Below are 6,588 nucleotides of genomic sequence, written 5' to 3'. Positions count from 1 at the left end.
CCCACTTGTGTGCACCCACACTCTCTTTTTCTCTAAAATAAATAAATAAATCTTTAAGAAAAATGTTGATAAAACCTCAGACACTTCACAAAATATGCAAATGTTAAATAAACACATGAAAAAAATGCACAGTATTATTACTTATGAGAGAAACCGCCAAATTAAAATCTCAATGACATAGCACCAATTACAGTTACTAAAACTGACCTGAAAAACTCTTACCATGATTTTTGTTCTCAAGGATGTGGGCCAACAGGAGCTCTCATATACTATTGGCGGAAATGTTTAAGTGTACAACCATGTTAGAAAATACCTTGTAGTTTTTTACAAAGTGAAGCGTACACATACTGTGACTCTTTGGTACTTACTCAAGAGAAATAAAAAAAAAAAGTGTATAAAGATGTTTACATCAAAGTTATACCACCTTCATTTCCATAGTCCAAAACTGGGAACCAAGTGTTCATCCTCAGATGAATCGATGAACTGTGGTGCACTTAAAAGTAAATACAGAAAGGCTGGGGTAGGGGTGTGTGTGTGTGGCAAACTGCTGGTAAATACAGATGTATCTCAAAATAGTTATTCTGATTGAAAGAAGCCAGGAAGGGGGGAAAAAAAGGACTATAGTACATGATTCCATTTGCAGATAATTCCTGGAAATGCAAACTAATCTGTAGTGACAGAAAGCATATCAGTGATTGCCTAGGGATATGTTAGTGGAAGTGATATAAAGGAATACAAAGAAATTTTTGAAGGTGACAAATATTTTCTGTCTTGAATATGGTGATGGTTTTATATAGTATGCACATACATTCTGACAATTTTTAAATACTTTAAAACTGTTTTTAAGAATGTACCAAGTCGGGTAGGAGGAGGGTACTGAGGGGTGTGTGTATATGCGTGTGTGGGGGGAACAACAAAACAAAACAAAATAAAACAAAACACCTCTACGATCCCAGCATTCCTTTCGTGCTGCCACTAAGATGGCGGCGCCCATGTCACCGCTTTTCCCGGGTAGGTCGGTGGTTTGGCAGCCCAGGGCCATCAGAAGTTTTGCCTTTGGGGCTGCGTGATGCCACTCGGGAGCTCACGGTTGCTGGTGGCGCAGAAAACTCGAGAGTGCAAGGAGTTCTTACCTGAGAAGGGAATGAAGATAGAGCTCCCGGAGCTCTTCCACGGTGGCAGCAACTCCTCAGACCATCTACAGCGGCTTCAACACCACGGCCATCTCACTTCAGGTGGGGCATCTGCCGGCGCTGCTCGGCCTGTTTCACTTCCAGCGAGCCTGCCACAGAGTGATCGCACTGGTGGGAGGCGCCACGGTGCTCCTGGGACCTGAGCTGCAGACCAAGGAGCGCGAGATGTGAGCAGGGCACCTGGCGTCATCAGGGGCTGAAAACGCCGGTGGCGGCTAATGACCAGCCGCTCTTCACAGCTGGGCCGACCTGGGGCTGCCTCCTGGTGCTGGGCAACACGGCCCGGGACCAGAAGCGGCAGCTGGTGGACTTCTGGCGGCAGTGGGCAGCCACTTTCCCACGGGCGTGCTGCTGAGCGGGCTCTGCCTCCCGACTGGCTCCAGAGCCCCGAGGGCGTGATTGGACTTACTGCTTACACCTGGGGCTCCGGGCCCTTCACTTCTCCCACGTGAGCTGGATGTCAGGTCCCGCAGGGTGGACTGATTAACTGGGTGACGTCGTATCCGGATGCGAGTTCATCTGCAGGTTGACTGGAGAGACATCCTTGGAATCGGTGTTCCACGAATCACAACTGGAGCGAACCTGGTGAAGTGTGCGGGCAGCGCTGTTTGTCCAAGTAGACCTCAGACGTTTCCATTTGAAATCTGTCAGTTCTTTGCCGGGCCGTGAGATGATTCGGTAGAAGGGTACCCGAAAGCTCTTCACTTTTCTGCCCCTTCCAGAGATTGACCATATAATGCAGCTGCAAGTCAAAGAGAGAGAAAAACGGGGTTTTCAGAAACGACTTGCTGCGAAAGTAACAGAACTTGTTCACAGACGAGGACTGAATCCTGCTAAAAGGTGTACAGAAGCCCATTGCCTTAGTAACACAGATGCACTGGAGGTCATGTGTGATCAGGAGTTAAAATGGCTGTTTAAAGATTTATTTTCTTTATTAGTTCTTGACCCTGGAACAAGCATCCTGGGTACAGGCTGCAAAGCAAATGCCATTCTAGGGTATTGGATGATAACACAGGCGGAATCAGTGTAAATCACAGACAAGTAACAAATCTTGAGAGCATTTTATTTGTTGGACAACATATTCTTAAGAATGACTTTCATTAATTAAAATAGGAAAAAGGAATTGCTACTGGCTTCAGCTGTGATGAAAAATCCTGATTGTTCAAACAAACTTATCCGTCATTCATTCTTAAGATAGACGGAAGTCTGGCTCCAGAACTTAACACCGTTGCTTGCCCACATCAGAGCAACAGGGAATGAGCATACTCTAGGCCTGCAGTGTGAGTAATTTCATTATTTATGTAGATTGGTTAATAAGTAAGGTGTTTGTATTATGAGGGGGTATTTTGTTTTCTGATCTGCAAACATTAAGGACTACCATAGAAAACCATGAGTTCCTGGGTTAATCTCTTTTAAAAATAGTACTTTATGAAAAAAACTAAATGCTGCCTTTTGTATCCTACCTTTCTTGATCTCATTTTTTGGAGATGAGGAAGAACAATGAAAAAGAGGTAGTGTAAGGAATTACGGATATTTTTATATCAGGTACTGTGAAAAAGAGGTAGTGTAAGGAATTATGGATATTTTTATATCAGGTAGTGCATGTAGCTCACTGATCTCACCAGTGTTGTACTGTTCTAAAACCAGCAGCGCCTTTGTGTCCACATTACATTAGAAATATGAAATCTGGGGGTGGCTGGGTGGCTTAATCGGTTAAGTGTCTGCCTTTGGCTCAGGTCATGATCCTGGGGTCCTGAGATTGAGCCTCAGGTTGGGCTCCCTGCTCAGTTAGGAGTCTGCTTGTCCCTCTGCCCCTCTCCCCGCTTATGCTCTCTCTCTCTGAAATAAATAAATAAAATCTTAAAAAAATAGAAATATGAAATCTGGTGTTGGAAACTTGTAAATCTCTAATTTTTATGTTGTTTAGGAGGTGAAGATAGTTCTCCTTAAAAAGAGGAAAAGTATTAGGTAAAGCCAAGTTGATATTAGAAATTACAGTAGACATTGTTTCTTTTCAAAGAAAATAACAAAAAAGTCAATACTTGACTTTTCAGAAAGTTTCTAATTCAGTTTTCCAGCCCCTTGCCTATGTTCTAGTATAATTAAATTTATTACAGTCTTAAAAGTACCAAATGGACATTACTGAAATGCAAAATCCATCTGATGAAATTCAACAGCAACTTGGACATAATGGGTTAAAGAATCCAAGAACTTGAAGGCAAATATAGATAGGTTATTCAAATTAAAGCATGTAAAGAAAACCAAAAAAGAAAACCAAAAAAGACAATAGTTTCATCTGTGGGAAGTATCAAGCTAGTATCAAGCTAGGTAATGTGTATGTCATTGGACTAGTATTAGAAGTAATAGTGTTGCCTGCCTACAGTACTTTATTTACTATCATATCTAATTTCTTGCTTAATATGCAGCTCTAGGGTTTACCCCCAATGATTTTCTGACCCCCACTCCTCCCATAGATATCAATGGCTAGTCATTCCTTTGCATTACTTAATTTTACAGTATTATACTTTTATTTTTGTACCTTTAACAATTCATTGAATGCTTTATTTACATTTGTCTGTCTTTGCCACTATAAAACTGAGACAGGGACGATGTCTTATTTATATTTATTTTATCTAGTATCTAATACAGTGATGACACATGGTTATTCTTTTTTTTTTTTTTTTTTAAATTTTTTTTTTTTTTTATTTGAGACAGAGAGAATGAGAGACAGAGAGCATGAGAGGGAGGAGGGTCAGAGGGAGAAGCAGACTCCCTGCCGAGCAGGGAGCCCGATGTGGGACTCGATCCCTGGACTCCAGGATCATGACCCGAGCCGAAGGCAGTCGCTTAACCAACTGAGCCACCCAGGCGCCCGACACATGGTTATTCTTTAATGATTATTCATCACATGAGAGAAAGAATACTAAAAAAAGAAATTTGAAAAGATAAAACACAAGGAGAAAAATACCTAAAACTCATTACTGTGAAACCTACATGGATATGAGAAACTACTCTGTGAAAGAGACACAGGGCAAATTATTACGCTTGATAAATAATGGATAAATAAAGAATTATAAATAATTCCAATTCCCTTAATATTGATTTAGGGTAGCATAGAAAACAGACCACATTTTGAGCTGATAGAGAGCATGGCTTGTGAATCAAAACAAATGAGTTGCTTCGTGTTTGTGTAACACACGTCTTTCATTGACGTTCATCTCCTTTTTCCTGTCTGGTAAGTTAAATTGCTTAGCATAGGTCTTTTATTTATTCTGTTAACTTTAATCCATTTTGGGGTTAAAGTGTTTGTTCTCATTTTAAAATAATTTAAAAGCAGTTGTCTCTAGCATGCAGCGAGCTAGCTGTCTCACACTGTTCCTTGCTGGCCTATGGAGGACGTGGGAGTTCTTTCCAGAGGGGTCCTCGCCGGGACATGGAAGTCTCATGATATGTGAAATGATCTTCTGAGAGTTTCCTTTTTTGGTGAGGGACGTGGTTTAAATGGCTTTTCTCAACTCAGGGAATTTCCATATCACATGCTTATAAAAAGTTTCATTACAAATATGAGACCAGAATTTTTTTGTAAGCTCCCATCTCTATATTTTGAGCATTGCTTTCTGAGTCAGGTAAATCCCTACCTTACACTTTGATTATAATGAGTATCATGCATGCCTTATACAATTAAGAACAGAGGGACATAAAAAGGCCCATTGGTAGGGATGCAAAGTATCAGGTAGAGTGCCATTTTATGTCTTTCCATTTCTAGTACTGTATGATGCTCAGGAATCAGCAGGATCTCAATGAAACAACAGGCAGTGTCATCAAATAATAATGCTGATTGGAACAATCAAATCTTTAGAGAGTACTACTATCTAGCATAGAGTGGCTGGAATCTTTAATTTTTTTTTTTTAATTTTTGCAAAATGTATGCCTATAACACTTTTTTTTCTCAGTATGATTGTGGCATTCGTGCTTACTCTCCAGAGTTTCCATGGAGACTTGGCACTACGGTTTGTTTTTGCTTTGTTCCCCTACTTACATTTCTCCTTTTAGTAATTTTAGTTCTCCCAGTGAACAAATTTGTTAATGATCTTCAGAAGAATAATTCTTGGATTTAGAGAGGTTGTCTCCTTTCTTGTCATTATCTATGTGTCCAAGTACTTTGAATACATCAGTCACCTTGTTTATTACATGGACATTGCATGAAAGAATATATTTTATTAAATATTAAAGAGTTCTGGGTATTTATTTACACTATGTTGCTTAGAACTGTAAAGTCTAAAAGCTGGGATGATTTAGCTAATCCTCTAATTTTATGTATTAGGGAACTGAGTGGTAGAGAACTGAAATGATGTGTGTTAGGTCATATACCAGTTTGTAGAAGTCCCACAAGAAGCTAATTCCCTTGTTGGGTCTCTTCTGCCATGTCAGGTATATTTGGTTTGTCCCTGTCGCCTTTTGGATTGGAGAAGACACCATCTCTGTTTCCCCATTCATAGAATTGTTCAAATGAAATAGAAAGCTTCTTGGTGGTGGGTGAACTCAGGCGTCTCTGCTGCTGAGAAATTTGCTTTTGCAAACTGTGAATCACTATGTGGCAGCTGCTTGCAGGGAGAGCACCTGTCTCCGTGTCTTGTCCGTGCTTTGGCACCTTCTCACCACCTCCGGTTGTAGTAAGAGCAACAGTTCTTGATTTTTAGAGGACACCAAGGTTCTATACAGCAACTTTGTTTTCTCTTGGAGAGAAGTCCCCTTTTGGAATCCCTGCTCTTTAACAACATGTAAGACCCCATTTTTAGGTTCTTTTTTGTCAAGTTGTGACTGGACTCTAAAACATTACTTAATCTTTCCTGTGGTAAGCCCATCACTGTGGGGAAGACATATGTGATTCATTTTTATCTCACATTGGAAGTGCATACTCGCCAGCAGGCAACTCTTATAATCTCACAACTGCGAGTTTCCAAACAACCTCACTATGACGTATGCTGTTTTGCTGTTGGACACCGGGCATTATCATCGTAATCACTGGTGTTGTAAAGACAAACACATTAAGTATAATATAGACCAAGTAGAGTACAAAGTTTCTGCCTTCTGGGAACCTGAATTTTAATGAATGCTATTATTTAACTGAAAATGTATTATGCCAGAGGGTATTCCAACTTACTGTGAAATAGGTTGATGAAAATGTTATTTTTCATAACAAATCGAGGAAAATTGAACAAGCAGAGGGACTGAGCAGATTTCATTAGAAGGTGTAGTGTAAAGGATCTGTACTCAGAAAACTATAAAATACTCATGAAAGAAATTGAGGAAGACACAAAGAAATGGAAAAACGTTCCATGCTCATGGATTGGAAGAACAAATATTGTGAAGATGTCAATGCTACCTAGAGCAA

General features: G+C 40.2%; 1 pseudogene; it reads left to right on the top strand.

Moving 5' to 3' along the window:
- Positions 1 to 400: 400 nt before the first annotated feature.
- LOC102750509 (tyrosine--tRNA ligase, mitochondrial pseudogene) lies at positions 401 to 2,519 on the top strand (annotated as a pseudogene).
- Positions 2,520 to 6,588: the final 4,069 nt, after the last annotated feature.

The sequence above is a fragment of the Leptonychotes weddellii genome, chromosome 13 (assembly GCF_054177405.1).
Source record: "Leptonychotes weddellii isolate Sample4059 chromosome 13, ASM5417740v2, whole genome shotgun sequence".
NCBI classification, from domain to species: domain Eukaryota; kingdom Metazoa; phylum Chordata; class Mammalia; order Carnivora; family Phocidae; genus Leptonychotes; species Leptonychotes weddellii.
Note: the sequence above shows the minus strand (reverse complement) of the source record. Positions and strands in the feature narration are given on the sequence as shown.